The following is an 18,781-nucleotide window of genomic DNA, read 5'->3' on the forward strand; positions in this document are numbered from 1 at the left end:
GACAGTGGTAACTTGAATCTGAGAAGTATTCTGTACAGTGTTGGGAAGCATAACTCTTCATATTACCATTTTTTCATATTTCAACAATCTGCTGAGCAGACTAAAAGAGAAGTGAAACAGTGACTGGAGAAGGGCTACTCAGGAAAAATGTGGGTTGCATTAAAATGTGTTTTGCTGTTTGTCCATCTCTGTGCGTGAGACTCATATGTGAGACTTGTTTGGAGTCTTTCATTGTGTATTTATGAATATGTATGAATAAATCCATAGAAATTTTAAAACAGCTCCGCAGGAGCTACTATTGTCTACCCCAATTTTTAATATATACTGTAACTAAACTTAAACACTAAAGTTGGCAGGTGTCACTCTTTACTTTAAACTCTAGGTTTTCTTGCTTTCTTTTTCTAGAGCATTCTTCAGAGCTTCCTCAGACACCTTTGTCTTCCTTTCTGTCTGGAGATGACTGCAAGTTAAAGGCTGCTTAACCAAACTGACTTAAACTGAGCTACTTCTGTGATCTTGAACTAAACTTAACCCTGTGCTGCTTTTTAGATATTTGTTGTGTTCCCTTATGCTATCCTGGAGCTTCAGTGCATAGTTGATGCATATTTTGGCTTTCTTTGCTTTGCAACCACTATGACTCACTAGTAGTAATTATACAATTGGTGATAGTAATTATACAACTGGCTTTTCTAGAATATTGAACAATGACAGCTTTGAATGGCTTTTATTCTGTATGTGTATGATCTTAATTCAGCTATATTCACTAACCGCAACTGTAGCGATTCATTACCAGTAGCCTTTAATTTCATTATAATTGATTTTTATTTTTTTCAGGATGGTAATTCTGTTGTTACAATCACTTCCAAAAAAAATAATATCCTGGTGTAGAAGCAGGACCTATTGATTGCTTTTTTTTATGGACACAAGGAAGATTAAAGCATGAACTTTTATCCTGAATCGTTATCGAATTTCCATAAGGTTCTTTGAGGAAGTGAAAAGTTTTTTTTAAAAAAAAACACTGCTTGATTAACCTTTTCTGGATATAGGAAAAGGATTAAATCTTCAATTGCTCTTGGCTCGTAAGGTATGGCATACAAAGGACATATGGGACAGTTCTATCTGTAAAAACAGCAGTTCAGCCTCCTACAAGAAGGGTCAGAAAGTAGTTGTACTCTTGTTTTTTGTTGACAGAAGTCTGATTTACTAGTTGCACTTCAGTGCAAATTATTTAATGCTTAGCCACTATTAACTTTAAGTAGCATGTTAGCCTTAATCCAGATTCAAGACAATGTCATGTACCTGAAAATTTTTATCCTTAGGAAGTTCCATATGTTATCTGTTCCTTCATTTCTGATGAAATTATATCACAACTGGATGTCTAGAGACACAAATACTTATGGTTTTAGAAACGTAACTAAGGCAGAATTCAAGAATCGGAAGTTAGGAGGCATGATTTCCTCTATTATAGGTATTTTCTTACTAAGGTTCAGAATCATAAGGCAAATGTTTAAACAGGGTCTTCTCAAAAGCAGTCATACTGCAAGGTGGAGAGAATTACTTCCTTTGGAAGTGGAAGGAAATAGTATTAAGACTGTTCCCATCATTCAACTGTCAGTATTTGTTCTCATTTTAATAGGTATGTGGTGTTGTAGCTGTTACTGACACTGCTGTTACATGGATCGTAATTTGCATTGTATATAAAGCTTTTTGTCCAAGAAAATCAATCAGAGAGCAGAAGCTAACTCTGAGTAAGTCTGTCATCAGGTGTGTTCTCACTTAATAAATGTATACTCTCCTTGGACAGTAGTCATTCCAGGATAAGGGACAGCAGCTAAGGAGATGCCTGTTTACAATATTGCTTACAGGGCATAGAAGTCTGCAGAGTCTGTGGAAGCTGAGATCTTTGCAATTTATGGCATAGAAACTTTTTTGCAAGTTTGTTTACATGACATAAAAGGCAGCAGTATGTTCCTCAAACACACATTAACAACTCCTATGCAATATCATTTCAAATGGGCTTTAAAAAATGTCATGTACGTCAAGGAGCTAACTAATCTTGAACAAATTGTGGAGGCTAGAACAAGACATCTTGGTATCTCCTGCAAGTCCTTAGCAGGAAGAATGGATACTTCCAGATCAGTTTGCTGTATTGTAGACTTCCTTGCTTCATGTTCTTTCAAGGACGTCTTGTTCAACACACTTAATTTTTAAATTGTAAATTAGTAAGTATAATTATTTAGTTGTTAGTCTAGCTTTTTCTTTGCCTGTATCTTTCAAATCCATCTACCTTTTCAATTTCACACAGGCCCTCCCAATTTTCATCAGAGATGCTTTTTGTTGCATAAAGCACACAGCGAATACTTTCAGAGTTTTGTGCATAGGAACTAGGAAAAGGATTCAAGCCAGAACAGTGCAATCCTCCTCAATCTGATGAGCCTTCACAGAGTAAACTGTGAATCAACAACATATGCTATTCTGACTGTTCATGTGATGTTTTCCAAAACTGCAAGTGAAAGACCTCTTTTATAATGCTGTGTTGGAGGACTCATAAAATCATTTTCCACTACATTGTTTGTTGTCAGCGCACTTGTCTGTAATCAACTATTTAACAATAGTTAGGTAGCTTAGGATTCACAATCATCGCTTGTTTCTATATCATATTTTATGAATGATAATCCCGTAGGTTGCTTCTGTGTTTGGATTTTTACTCTCCCATTTCTGAGGGGGTGCTTTTTTGGCTTCTTGGGTTTCTTCCCCCACTCAACTTCTACCATTGTTTCCTATGGTCTTGCCACCCACTCAGTTGACTGACCCTAGCCATGGTGCTAGGCCTATTGAGATTAAAAAATTGTATGCTTTTGATGGTAAATGCTGCATTAACTGCAGGCACTGAACACATCAGGAAATTGGCCAGTTAGGTTTTTTAAGAAAGAATATTAAAATCTGACTCTTGGAAACAAATGAAAGACTTCTAGTTCCTCTGTGATAACAAATATCAGTCTAAATTATACACTTGTATGGTCACTTAGCAGAACAGATGCCTCTACTTTTCAATCTGTGTGTGGTTTTAAGCTGCAACTAATCTTTCCTTATCAGTCATACCTGTGTTTTTCCTGTTAAATATTTGATTTTGGAAGAAAAACATGCAATGTAACTTCCACTCTTTGACTTCAATTTAAAACCAAGCCTATTCATTTTTAATAGGAATGTGCTGCTCTTAGGCTAGTAAGCCAGTTTCTGGATGAATTAGTTACTTCAGTGCTGTTTTGTGTGCCATCTAGTTTCTATGTTTCAGAACCAATAGGTGCTTAGCATCTATATATACGTATTCAAAAAGTATGAAATTACTTAAAATTAGAATAGTAAGCTGCTGAAAATATTTTATAGTCTTTCCAACAGTATTCTGTGAAGGCTTTCTTCATAAAAACCTTTAGTTAGAGAGAGGTGAAGAACACTTGACTTTTACAAATGCTAAGTGATACCGCTTTTAGATCTGTCTCCACTATTAGAATGGAGAGAGAGTTAAACCACTAGTAGGAAATACTAACTAGCTATGTCTAAATTAAACTATTTTTAGCTCATTAACCCAACTTCATAGAAGAGAGATACTGGAAGAATTCAGAGCTGTGAAACATAGAAGCAGTTGGTGCTTTTCTCTTTAAACGTGGTGCCAATACCTATCAAATAACTTCAACCAGAACTTGACTGCTACTTTGTTAGTTCTTTTCTGTACAAACCCAACACCAGAAAGGAAGTATTGGGGGTGGTGGTGTGGAAATCAGTCCTTGACACTTTTTGTTCTTCTAGAATTAAGTGTAATCTCGTCATTTTAATCATTCTGTTGTAGACTCAGATTTTGTGCTTCTTGTTTGTCTTTTGTGGAAATGTCAGGAGTTATTACCCTGTGTGCCAGCAGTGGTCGCTTTAGCTGGCATATTAAGCTGAATGGGGAATCTGAAACAGATGCTCCCTTCACTCATGGTAGCTTCACAGGTACTTGGCATCCAGATTTAGTAATTAACCTTTTTGTCTTACATCTCTTAGATTAAAATGGATATGAAGCTGGATATGCAATGTAATGGTAAGATAGCTTGCCTGAAAAAGCCATCTCTTTCAGTCACTTGTGATGGGGAGAGCAGAGAAAAATAAATTACCCAGAATAGCCATGCAAAGTGGGAAGTCAGTGTCAATGCAGTGTCACTGTATATTTAAAGTAATACCCTTTCTAACTCCTGAGGTGGTGTTACCACTCATGAATGTTTTTGCATTTGAATGTTTTGCTCCAAGACCTGTTAAAACCTAAGTGAGGATGACGACTTGTATCTTGATATTTAAAGCATGACATCTCTTTCAGGACATCTATCTCCTATTTCTGCTTCCCACCAATGAAAGTATTGGATGGCTCCTATGTTATGACAGATTGTGTTAGAAACCCAGGTGGGAGAGTTTAGAACAGGTACTTAACATTTCTTTTTGTAAGAAGACACAGGCATTGCACATAATTAACTGCCTGGGGCTCTGATATGGAATGAGAAGCCCACCTGGGCCCCCAGTCCTGGTGAAAAGAATGGGCTGCCACTGCTTTCAACTGAAAGTATCTGTTGCTGGTCTTTCTACACGGTTTGCTTCCCATTCCTTTCATTCCTTGATCTCCAAGGTTGTTTGCTGCTGCATCTTCTCAATCACTTTTAGATGCTTTTGCTTACTGTTTTCATCAGCTATTTCATAAGGTTCCATAGGAAGTAGGTCTGGAGATGGACATAGGCTTTCAGGTAAGGCAAAAGCACAAATGAGTGTTGTTTCTCTACAAGGAGAGAACAGAAAAAGGCTGAGATGTTTTTCTGAATAGCAGCTTGGTTGAACTGACCCATGGTGAACTCCTTGCTGATTGAACTCCTTGCTGATCTGCCTCTTCATCTATTCCATGTAATGGACATGCCCCTCCATGCTGGCTTGTAAACAGTTGCTTCCAAAATGACCGTTTGCTTCCTTTACTTCACTGCGTTTAATTAAAGCATTTGTCCTCAAATGCAGGCCTTTTGGCAAGCGTAGCTCTTTTGATATGACAGCAATTTTTTTTTCTGTTGGAGTTTATATTGTTTTAGCTGGCATTCAAATTTGTTTAATGTATTTTGGGTTTTGTAGAGCTTCTCAACTGTCCTAATAAATAGACTGCAAATGACTTCCCTTATGTAGGGTAGTGCTTCACTACCCTACACAGTGCTTCAGTGTCCTTTAGTTTGGCTGTGGAGATGCAGTTCACCAGAAAAATACTGTTGTGATTTCTTGTGCACAGTCAGCCTTCTGTAAGGTAAAACAGATTTTTTTTAATGTGAAATATTGTATACTGAAAAATTACTTTTTGACTTTTCCAGATGTGTAATGTCCTATTTTTTTAATTGTTAAGTTTTATGTGACTAACTTTACATGCAGTACATATAGTTTCTGTTGTCCAGCCTTCTGGATTATTGCTCTTCTATTTACACTCCTTGGAAATAGTCTTTGGCAGAATTTGATTTAGAAGTTGAGTTGTCTTGTTTCTTTGAAGTATTACTCAGTTGTGTTAATTACAATGCAAAAATTAATACTAATTTGCACGTGTAGTATAGTAACTTAAGAAACTTCTGAAATGCATGCATGTCTCATCTCAATATTCATGCACATGCATATAAAGAACAACATGTATATGGCCCGTCTTTCTCTGCTCTGTTTTTATTCAGGGTTTCTGTTTTGCTGTTCTATCAGGGACTATTTTTGGAAATAAGGGTGGAAACATTGTTTTCAAAGTCTAGCTGCTTTATTAGAAGGCTAATTATACAATGCCTATGGTAACTTGTGTGAACTATTGGATACCTGGCTTGTATCAAAGCTGCACTAGTCTGGTGTCCTTTCTCTGTGTTGTATGAAGGAGCAATCTCTGGTCTGAGAAGAAAACATGAAGTTGACCTTGGCATAGTATTACTTGAAACTTCTGGGCTACTGACTTGATGCTGTGATGTAGAATTAAATATTCTTAAGCATGTGTCTGCCAGTAATCTTCTAAAGAAGGCCTCTGAAGCATACACAATTAATAGATGTTAAAATGTTAATAGATTTAACTTAACTTTTACTGCAGGCATCAGAACTGAAGTGATGGAAGCACAGATTGTTACCTGGTATCTCTAGTGTGTTGATGTAAAGCGAGGGAGGGGAAAGAAGCCTTTTACTCTTATTGCAGGAATTACTTCCCAAGACTCCTATAAAGCCTTCTGCCTTGCCACTTCTTGAAAGTAAGAAGCACGGGAGCTTAAAAGAAAAAAATGGGAAGTGGTTAGAAAGTATTATTTTATACAACTGGTTTAATACAACTTGTATAGCATGTGGTAATATCTTCACTTCTCCAAAGGAGAAGTGGAAAATGCAAGTTAAAATGGAAGCTGGATGATGAATCAGCTCTTAAAATATTTCAACTGTTGTTCTTTTAGGGTGGAAAATATGAGATTTGTTTTGAAAGTAAATATTCTTACTAAGTTATTTCGAAGACTGATTTTACTCATGCAGGAACTGATCATAGTTCATTAATAAAATTGCTGTTGGATGATTTTTCTTGGGCTTTTAAATTCTGTTCTGCCAAAATATTTGTTGGAAGATAAAACTTTAAAAGACTGTAATTGAAATTTAGTTTGTACGGTAGGTTTTGATCAACAGACTTCTGGGCACTGTCTGGGATTGCTTGGAGCTAAAGTAACTTGAATACATGTGGTGTTAATTGGTATACTCTGCTTAAATTTAACTGCTGAATCAGTTTGGACTGCATGCATTAATAAGCATACCAGAAGAGCAATATTCAGTGTTCTGAATATTCAGTGTTCAGCAACATAATAATTGTCTTTATAAACTCAGACTGTAATATTATCACAGTAGATTTTCTGACATCCCTATTCTGTCACCTTTTTTTCCTTTAGAATAAAAGAATGACTATGAAGATTAATTGTTGGAAACTTTAAGAAACAGATCCCAGATCTCTCTTACCTGGCAGTTAATTTCTTTAGGAAAGAGTCTTGCTTCAGAAGACTAAGTGATGCATGTCTGCCCTTATAGGGTTTTTAAAAGTACTGCAATGAGTCATTAATACAGTCAGTATTTTTTTCAAATAAATTGAAGTTTAGCACTATGGATAATACCTGCCGTATTGTGATTTTGCCAGAAAGCTCTAACTTTAATTAAATTAAATGACTTCCATGTCATTAGTTACTAAAATACTAGCCCAAACTTAAGTCTTTCCAAATAAAAATAATCCTCTAGAATACATGACTTCCTTATTTTTGTCTAAACTCTAAGCATGTGTATGCATATACATGTATGAATGGCTTTTCAGTGTTTATCTCTAGCAACATTCTCTACAAACATAGCAAACATTTGCAGTTCAAAGTGTATGAGAGGATTTTCACTGCTTTACAGAACTAAAAGGTTTATCACTATATGTATATTAAATGTAGTATGCAGTTTAGACCCATATCATTGTATTTTTGATATATTATTAGCTACTGCATATAGAGACAGTGATGCATGTAATGTTAAGTTCTGCTCCAAAACAATTTAATTTTGAATAAAAGTATTAAGAGTCTGGAAATACTAAAGGCTGCAAGTAATAACTTTTTTTCACTGCATCAAGATATGTAGGTTCTAATTTATTTACCGTTGGGTTTGAATGTTTGATCACTAGTAAGTAAACCTGCATGGAGGCTATCAGAATTTTAAACACACCTACTACATGCTTAAGCAGGTAGCAATAAATGGAAAGGTGAGAGAAGAGTAGCAAGTTCAGCTGCAGTCCATGAAAGGCACTTTTCTGCTGCTAGTTAATGAAAATAACCTGGGAGCTTGTAACTGCACATGCATGCTTTGTGTGTGTCTGTCGTTTTAGTTTTATTTTTTCCTGCAGCTCTGTAGAAGCTGTATTCTAGGATTAATTTCTAGAGCAATTTAAATATGCATCCAAGCAGAAGCTGAGTGAAAGTGCTGATACACCAGTAATGATATTGCAGATGCTGTTGCTTCAGTGAGTTTATGGACTGGCAATTCATTTGAATTGAGACAGCATGCCAAAGGAGGAAGTTTTAAAACAGGGATCATACAATGGACTGTTGCACTGCAAACTGTCAGGTAAGCAGTGATAAACAGACTGAATGCATGTCAATGGCAATTACTGTGTGCTGTGTTTTGAAAATGTGTTTTCTGACAAGCCACAGCAGTAGTAATGCTGTATTAAGACTATTGTCTGACTTCCTTAGTGTAACAGAATTCCTTGGTGTTGGATACCTTGAGACAGGCATTTAATTTTTTGTTTCGTATACCTGTTCATCTCTTGTTACATGGTAATGATTACACTCTTAACAGGTGGCATCACTGTGAATGTCCTGCTCTGCAGAGATGAGAAATTCAGATGTCTGGCTCCAAGTTATTTATGTTTTTGTGAGGTCACTCCAAGCCCCTGTTGTTACAAAACTGTTTCTGTAGTAAACTCCAGGTCTGCTGCCTGCCTTCAGGGTGGAACTTGGCCAGGCTTGATTTTGCTGCCGCTGATCTCAACTGCAGGATCATGAATAAAAAGAGAGAGTAGGGTCTTCTGAGAAGTTTAAAACAGATTCTGGATCACGGATACCTTACATGGCAAAGCCAACTCTTTCCAAGGTTTTGTGCACATGTGCGCACTAAACATCTTTTTGGGGAAGAGGATTGTTCTGATTAAAGGTAATTTTCCCAATAGAGAGGGGAGGAAAAATGACCAAGCAGGCAAACAATGCAGCTCAAGTGCTGTTTGAGGCTGATGGCTGATTAAAGCCACAACACAGCAGATGACTTTGCCTAGCAAACAGTGAGTCTACAAGTATCTTCTGTGACTCAAGGAATCATAAGCTACTAGAGAGAACTTCATGTTAGTGAAGACTGCAGTGCTTGCTGGGAGTTTGTGTACACAAAGTATTCCAGCTGTGACAAAACAGAGCTTTCCGTGGGCTTGATTGTTCTGATAAGAAGTCAAGATGGTTAGCCTCTGAGCTTGGAGAGTTCAGGATATTGACACTTCTGGGTGATCAAATGGTCAATGTGTGTAAAATGACATGCAACATAAGAGTGATGTTACAGTGTTTCTGAATTGGTGTTTTTTTCTTCTCTCTGATTCTAAGTTAATTTAGCCATTGTGCTATTCTAACCTTTGCAGTGGCCACTCATACAAAGTTAATTTTGAGAGATGAAATTCTGGCTGTATTTAAATGTATCCTTTAATAATAGGGTTTTATATGGGAAACTGGATATTTCAACATGAATATATGAGAAATGAATGAGGGTAACTAAAAAAAAAATCTAAATTTTTAAGAAGTCTTTAAGCTGAAGTGTTTCTAGGTCTGTTCTCAATGTTTTTCCACAGTTGTGGAGTTTAAACAGTTGCTTTGTATATTTCAAGCTTATTTTTTTTTTTCTAGGAAGCAGAAGAATCTAGGCTAAACACAGCTCACAAGTGAAGGTCTGTGAAAGGATAGAAAACTGGAATGTAACTGGAAGTTCCTTGTTCTCAGTGTTAAATCCAGTCCAAAGGATGGGCTTTGTGGCACAGCAGTGTCAAACACACTGATTTATCTTGGGTTTAGAAATGACTCACAGTGAACACACCTGTTAAGCAACCAGTAGTTTCTTGCATGATTCTTTACTGTCTGTAATAATGAAAATGCTGGACACTAGTTGAATTATTAACTCTTCATGGTCTTAAATCTGGAATCCTGGCAACGTGAGATGAGGGGCTGAAACTACAGAAACATTTTTGGTTTGCTTTCTTGCACATGGCAACAGTTTGGGACTCCAAAGAACACATTAGGTGCATGGAAGAACTCTAAAATAGTTGAAACAGCGTGGGAAGAAAACGGCTCTCTGTTTTGGTGGAGAAAAGCATGCAAAATCTGCTAACCTGATGGGGTAGCTTATTTGGAATAACTACTTGAATGCCAATGGCAGTGCCTCCATTGGCTGTCTTCTGATGTTTAGCCCACAGCCCTGGTACTTCTCCTGTTTTCAACTCCATATGACATCAGTGTCAAACTTTTTTGTTTTTGCTTACTCTGGAGCTTAAGATGTGCGTCACTGAAATTTGCTATACTTAGATTGCAGGTTTACCTAGCCTATCCCATTTCCATTCATCCATCCATTCCCACATGTACACACAGTTGGAGTGATATATATATACATTCTTTGTTGAATGAGAAAATAACAAAAGCTACAGCTTAACTCTGACCTCTGTTCTGAAGAAGGCAGAAAGTTCATGAATCATGAATTAGTGATCTAATCCTATGCATATTGCATTAGGGCAAGGAATAGTGCAGCAAGTGATGTACTCTAATTCAATGTAACCTAGCACATAGTAATTCAATGTAACCTAGCACATAGTGGCACAAAACTACAGTATTCTGCAGTATTTGTGAGCTGCAGTGTTCTAGGGACTTGACATGGCACTTTCCTACGTGAAAAGGGTTGCATTGTGTACAAAGTTGTAAAAGAAACACTGCCACTCAGTGTTTTTCAGCTGTTTATCTGTAGGGAGGTAGTATTTGCTGTCAATTTTTTTTTTTTTTTTTTTTTTTTTGTAGAATTGTCCAGAGCTCTTTCATGATCAGCATGGTGCTGCTCACAAATGTGTGGCAGACCCCTATGGCAATGAAGTGTAAGTCGAGCATGTACAGAATTCGTGGATGTTTTTGTTCTATCTCCTCTCCTTCCTTAAGATCAACTTTTATTCTTAAGTTGCTTATTCTAATTGAAAACTGCTTCTGTATTGGTTGAATTCACATTGTTTTGAGCTTGTAATAAATGTATGAACCGGTCTTCTACTGCCACATAGCATACATAGCATTATTCCAGAAACATTGTAAGTTGAAGACAGAGTTGACATTAAACCTTAGGTGGCCTATATTTCAGTTGTTCTGTGTAGAAAGAATTTTGCTGCTTGAACTATTGCTAATTGTGTGGAATATCACACATGTGCTGATTAAAGGCAAATGCCACTTTGAACATAATGTGTTTTTTGTGGTGTTATGATGTTCATTGTTAGGAATGTTTTAACAATTCGTGTCCATAAAGAACAATCCTGTCTGCCTCTGGGCCCTGCACTGGCAATTTAATTCTTGAACCACAGATGCAGTGTGTCCCAGTCTTCCCTTCATTCTAGTCAATTTATGAAGTCTTCAGAAAATACTCCTCAAATTTATGAACCTGTTTGCTTTTGTTATTCTGGACTTCTATTTCTAACAGTTACAGCCTTTTTTCAGTCTTCTTTGAGATTAACTTAACACTGCTATAGGTGTGACTGTCCCTGTGAATGGCTGGTGAAGAATGTTTTAATTACTCGTGAAGTGTCAATAAGAAAGCTATTTGTGTTTGTATGAAGTCTTTGAAGTCTTGGGGTTTCAGAACAACTGATAACAACTAGTGACTGTTATGGGATACTATCCAAACCTCTGGTATCTGGCCAGGTGGCCAAGAGATTAAGAAGAAGAAAAAAGAAGCTGAAGGACGGCTGGGAGACAAGACCTGCAGAAAATGTTCTATAAACTTGGTACGGTGCCAAAGGAGTACAAAGGGGAAGGACTTGGAGAGGAAGACTATGAGCCCTCAGCATGAAAGACCCCTAGAGACCCCCAGAGGAGACTGATGCGCATTCTCCAGTAGGAGGGACTGGACCCCGGAAGCTAATTATTATAATCTATTTTTTTTAGAAGTAGTAATGAATATGTATTAGTCTAGGAGCATAAAAATCAGCTACTTGATGTAACTGGTGTGCGTCCTGGTGGAGCGGAGACTCCTGGTGCACCCAGCGCTGTTTGCTTACCTCTATTCTTTTATATTCTTTTAATAAATCCTATTTTTTTATTTAATCCTAATTTGAATCCTGAGCCGTTTATAACATAAATGCTACTTTGAACATATGTTTTTTGTGGTGTTATGATGTTCATTAAAGGCCTTCACTGGTCAATTCTGTTAAAGCACTACAGTCAAAAACTGATGTGGTTTAATTTTTATCATGCTAAGGTCTCATATCAGCACTGGAACTCCTTTAAAGTTAATTTTCTTAAGCTATGAAGAATCTCCTATAATCATTTTTTGCCATATTTTGCTTGGAGCTTGTTCTGGCCTGTCATTGCAGATATGATGGCAGTAACTTAAACCCTCAAACTCTGGCATCTACCCAATCTTGCTGAGACAGCTGAAATTCACCCCCTCCAAAGTGGGGTTGAGATGGAATGGCTGTACATCCATGTCATCTCTTCATAGCATGCATGATCACATTCCTGGTGTACAAAACATTTTAGTAGCTGCGTTATTTAGCTCTTTCATATTGTACCCAGAGTATTTGATGGAAGCTCTCTGTATTTACTGGCTGTTCAGTGGCCTTGGCGTACTCAAGTTCTTTTCTAGTGTTCCCTAAGCTCCTCTTTCCAAAGAAAGACCATTTGTCTTGAATTCATTAAGACATTCATTAAAACATTTGCCCAGTGTGTTACAGACCTGAAGTCTCAGCCCTGCCTGTTTTAAAAGCAGGGACCTGAACTTCATCCCAGATACCAGTTCTTGCTGCTGGTTCTTCTTGCCTCATCTCTCCACAATTCTTTTTGCAAAGACCTCAGTTGTGTTGACATATTCAAAACTCTGAAAATGCTTAATATCTTGTGAGACGGACTTCTAATTTTTTTTTTTTTGTACTCATAGCTAACTCTGCTACTGCAGAGATGGGGAATCTGTCTCCTTGGCTTCATTAGAAGGGTTTTGTACTTCCCCTCTTTAATCCTTCTGTGTGGTATATACCACAGCTCTGTACACAGAGCATGTTTCACTAAAAGGGAGAACAAGTAGTTCCATTGCTGGTTGATAATACCTAAGCAGTGAGTGTCCTGTGGTAGAAAATACTGCAGGTGGTTGTAGTGGTAGAAGCAGCTTGCCCCTTCTTTGCTTCTTGGCAGAGGGCTAGTTGTGGAAGTGGGAAAGTAAGCATGTTAATCCAGTTAGGAAATCTTAAGCTAGCTGAAATTTAAACAATTCCAGAAAACTTGGACAATGCTGTATCACTGCATATCCACATGCTAGGATGAATCCTGCTTAGATTTGTCAAAGGGAGAAAATTCAGAAATGACTGTCACTTGCAGTCAGTATGGGTAAGATACAAAACTGGCAAAGCCATACAAAAATCATGTAGGAAGAGCTGCGTTGATTGTGTCACTGTTGTTTGTAGTAATTTTTCTTTTGATTAGATAGCATTTCAGGTTTCTTGGTTTTCTTCAAGTTCTCTCTGCTGTCATGGAAACAGTTTAGAACTGACTCTTTGAAAGTCTGTTAAGAGGATTATGAACAAGACTTTTGATCAGTCTGATGTGATTTTAGATATTTCACTGGATTTAAATGAGGTTTGTCTTGCACAACCCATAGCAGTACAGGAGGGAAAATTTTTCTACAGATACTTTCATAGCTGTGTGTTTGTAGCAACTATCACACTGTCAGATGTAGCTCAACGACACCTGTGACAAATGGTGTTGCTCTGCCACCTTATGGCAGAGCTGAAGCCAGACACACCACTTCCTACTTTTAGTTTCAATGGAGATTACTGTGTTTGTATTAATGTGTGGAAGCTAGAGCAATAAACGTGAGTGCAGACGCTTCTGAAAGGGGCTGTGTTTTAATTATCAATAAACAATTTTATATTGTCTTCTCATTGTTCTTATTAACTTTTCACTTCTGTACTAAATTGCCTGCTCTGTGGGCTTGGGCTGACCTTCCTTGTACTTCCTGTATTCCTGTGTTACTATGATAGTGTGAGATAAAAACAGAACTGTCTACTGACTCTGTTAAAGATTTCTTCTCTGGCTTTTCTGTCTCTATTTCCCTATTTAAATGTAGGGACCATAATGTCTGCCATCTTTCACCAAACCAAACAAAAAAAAAACAACAAAAACAAACAAACAAACAAACAAACAAACACAAAACAAAACAAAACAAAAACTACTGTGCTCTCCCCCAAACAATCTCCCGCAAACAAAACCACCATCCTGCTCTGATTTCAGTCTGAAAACTACCCCTAAAATTTTAAAATCTGCCTTTCTGCAGTTCTGGCACAAAATTTTCTAGGCATGCTTCTTTTGCCGTTCTTTTCTTGATGGACCTCTTGGTCTAAACCAGTACCTGCAGGCTGTTACCCTGCTTTCTGCTTCTTCCTATGCTGACTGCATTGCATACTGGGTCCTAAAAATAAGCTATTAAGCCATAGAGAGCAAGCATGGTCAAGAGCACGTAAACTGTGGTTATGTGCTACTTTTATGCAATAGTGGAAGCTGTCTCATCAGCTGCTCAGGAGCAACAACATGGATTACTTTAGGATGTCTTGCTCTTGGAATTTTAAGCTACTTTGACAAATCTTTCATCTCTAATACCCTATCATTTGGACTTGGTTTCACCTCTGCACTGGTAAAGCAGTGATACCCTCACTGAAATCAGCTGCACAATGATACTGAGTTTTAGACTTAGTACGTTAGACTTAATGGGATCACGGAGTGTGGTCCTTTCATGTCCTCATGTTGATGTGATGTGAAGTACAGACATCACACTGGCAGGATATCCACTCCAATGTGCTACACATTTATCTTTAGTATGTTTCTGAAAAAAATATGCATTTTATATTATATGCATAAAATATGCATTTTATATTTATTATTATATGAATTTATCTAATTGCTGTTTGACTGAGATGGGACAGTCATGTATTTTGAGCATATTTCTTAGCACTGTAATGCTGTAACTCTTTTTCCCAATTGTTAAAATCAGACATTAGAATGTGTGTTCACTATGTTCTCTGAAAATCAAGTTATTTGTTGGCTTTATTTTGGATGATGTGTCATGTCATTTAATAAGAGATGTGCAATTTAATGAGAGATGTTCTCCTTCTAGGACTCCCTCTGTTTTATGTGTGCAAAACTGCAGACTGAGACAGCTGGTGGGAGTGGAAGGCCTGTTTCTTCAGTGTCAATCATTTATCTCTTGTAGTTGAGATACCTGCTGAGGGGGGAGATGCCCTGTACCCTTTGTGCTCGTAATAACTGTGGTACAAGGCCTTGTGAGCTCGGGTTCATTGCATTTCAGGCTTTGCTCTTCTGGATGTGAGAGGGTGCCAAGTATAAGTTCTAGATGCCTGCAGAGGAGGAAAACAAAAAACAGTAAAAGCTAGCATGTTAGCTCAGCATATGGTAGTACAGTTGTGTGAAACTAATGCTTTAGCGTTCCTACATTTGTTTTATGTTTACTGAGGCCCACTGTTCTTGGACTATGTATTGTCACTAATGAAATACGTTCCTGAGGGGATGCTATACGTCTGTGAGCTAAGCAACTAGGGTACGTTTGACCAGCACTGATTTCCTTAGCACATACGGCAGTCTGTCCTTAGCTAAAAAAGGGTAGTATTGATCTTTTCTTACGAAGCATTTTGAGATACTCTGACCAAATACTTAAGCTAAGCCAAATTTTGCTCCCTTTCTCTTTCTTCATTTGTCCTTTACCAATTAATCAGTTATGCTCTAGGTCGAAGGCTGGACTTTATCCAAGGAAAGATTTGGCCTTTTTCTTAACATGTCATGCTTTTTATAGTCTGCAGTGTTTTTGCATCTGTTGACATCATTCATCTTGATTGGTTTTGATCTTGTTTACTTTGAAGGATAAAATCATCATCAGTTAGAAGGCTTAGTTACAGAGGGAAAAAGTATTTCACGGCATTATCCATTACAGATACAAGTAACTGAGCATACATGTACATCTATGATACTCATATACTGCTGAGTTCTGAGAGCAGGAATAACAGAGCTACTGCAAAAAGTGGGAAAATGCTAGCAGGTGTTGTTTCTTTTGGCTTTCAGTCACTTTCGGCTAGTATAGCAATTATTCCACTTTGCTTTGCATAATGAAAAAGACCTTAATGCATTTTCTTTTGAAGTTGCACTTTTTCTTTGCACAGGAAACTCAAATAGATTTTGATGCATATCCAGAAGTTTGAAATACAGACTAAATGTTCTGGGGAAATAAAGTTGTGGGTCTCTTCTGTGGGTTTTTATTCTACCAAGTACTCTTCTGAACATTCTTGCTATTGTGAGCTTTGATTTGTGCCTTGACGGGTCAACTTAAGAATTTAGAAATGTACAGCAAGATAAAGTAAAAACACTGTCAAAAGCCAACCTTTCTTGTTTTACTGCTCCCTCTGAGTCCTTGCCTTAGTTAATTAGAAACAATAACTAAATGTCTCTCTGTGAGGGAAGAACACTGGCCCTTTCAGTTGTGCCTAAAGCTGTATTGGGAGCACAGTGGTAACGGAGGAGGAAATGATGAACACAAAGTCTTAGAAAGTAATCTGTATCTAAGGGAATTTGTTATATTGGGCTGACTAATATTTGGGAGGATGAGGAGTGGGTGTAAGCTGTGCAGGGGTGGTAGCAACTATCCTGTTGAAGCTATGGAGATATAGGGTGACCGTGCCCTTTAACTTTTGTTATGCTGCTAAAAATGTATTAGGATGCTTTGTCCTTTCAGGGATCTTCATGCTCTAAGAAAAAGAACTTTCTAGTTCCCAGAGTGTGGGAGTTGAGAGTTAAATATCGCAAAATGTTCAACTCAGATGTATTTGCTAACCAGAACCAGATAGGAGGTTGTGGCAAAGCTTAGAATAGAACTGAAAACACTAAGTCTGGTTTTAGGACAATATCATGTCTAAAGTCCAGTCTGGCTTCAGTTTCATGGTTGGTTTAGGTATTCTTAATTATGGAGGTTGCAATCAAAAAGAATGAACTGATCTGTTTAATGTATGCATTCATTCCTCCTCCTTTGTGTTGGCACAAGCATTCAATTTTTGAGTAACAGCTTTAATCAAGAAGCTAATTCAGCTATGAAATCAAATCCAGCTACATTTAAAAAAAAAAAAAAAAAAAAAAAAAGAAGAATATTCAGCTCTCCTCACAGCCTGACCTGAACTGGGGCTAGCGCAAGGGGAATAGTAGCAACAGGGGCTTTTTTTTTTTTTGGAGATTGGCACAGCTGTCTTTTTGGTAGCAGCCTGAACTTGGATTGGTTTAAAGCAACTGTGAACCTACAAGCACAATGGGAACATACTTATCACTTGTGAAGAATTTGCATTGTGTGTTTTTAACAGTTTGTCCTTTGTAGAGTAGCAATCCATCATCAGCACTGTTTTTGTTAATAGATTCAGAATGGTCAGGATGGTCCTTGCTGAACACTTATCTCTGGCCATTTTTTATAAATATTTATTTGCTTAATTTTCAGTAAAAATCTAGCTTCCTAAAAATGTTCTAACTGAAAAAACATGGATATGAATCTTTCTGGAAAATGAGTTGATAGCATTAAGAGCATTATTTAGCAAAATTTTAGTATGTAGTTCTTTTCAGCAATGTTTGCCAAGCATAACTATAATCATAAACCATAAAATAGCTGAACTAGGAGCTGCAGGATTGATGTGGGAATATTGAGGTGAAACTATGTGGTTTGTAGTATGCAGGAGGTCAAACAAATTTATTGAATTATCTCTGCTGGTCTAAAAGTACACGAATCCCAGCTATGTAAATCCCAGCTGAAGGTATAATAGTAAGGCAGAGTAGCATACATATAGTTCTGCTCTGACATGAGACATAATTTGTGGAGGCAGAGGAGAAAATGTTTGTGAGTAGATGAATTATTAAACATTTTGAATCTAGGAATGGATGATTTCAAGGAGGGAACTCCTTCAGCTTTTCAATACATTGCTCTCTGAAGTAAGATGAAGGTTTTGTCTGAAAAAATAGTGAACAAAAAGTTAATCATTCACGTGTGCAGGTTTGTGCGTGGTTTGTTTTTATGCTCATTAAAAATGAAGTGACTGTTTTTGTGCTGGTTATATGTGGTGTCTTTTATATGTATCTGAATTACTTTGGGAAAATGTTAGGCAATAATGGAATAATGAAAGTTAAACTTGATTTTTTTGTTACATCAGACTGAAGCATGATTTGAATCAATTGGAATTACAGTAGGCTAAAATTGCTGAAAAAATGAGTTTGGAAAGTTGAAATACATTTATTTCCTATTAAATCTTCATTAAAACAACTGGTTCTCTTTTCAGTTAAGAACTACTGGATTCATAAATGTAATACATGAATGATAACATTTATGAAGTTTTATATTTAAACCATATTTTCAAAATACAGAATTGTTAATTTTATCGAACAAGTTTTCCAGTTTTCAAGCAGTGACCTTGCAAAGAGTTCAGATAATTGGTGACCCTTAAAAGCACAAGCCAGTGTTTTCAAAACAAAACAAAACAAATTTCCTATTTAAATATCTCTTTTCTAGTGACCTTCTAAGATGTTAATTACTAACCAGCATTTGCTGCTTATGTTACGATCTTCATCCTACATCCTTCACTCCTTATCTCTTCTTCTCTTAAACTTCACGTTACTGTTATTTTCCACCTTTCTTCTTGGATGGATGGCACAACATGAAACAACTTTTCTAGCCAGAATAGAATAATGTCTGAAATTTATTTATGCATTTACATTTTTCAGTCTGGTTGTGTCAGTGGTCCACTGACCTTAACTGAACAGCAGACTGCATTCCCTCCTACCAGCCCCAACCACCCCCTAGACCAGAAGAACTGAGCAACCATTCTGGAAGGTTCCGATGATGAACATTATCTATATTCTTTGCCTTCTTCCAGTCTTAAACTTATTTGTACTTTTTT

Source organism: Aythya fuligula, chromosome 5 (genome assembly GCF_009819795.1).
Source record: "Aythya fuligula isolate bAytFul2 chromosome 5, bAytFul2.pri, whole genome shotgun sequence".
Classification (NCBI taxonomy): domain Eukaryota; kingdom Metazoa; phylum Chordata; class Aves; order Anseriformes; family Anatidae; genus Aythya; species Aythya fuligula.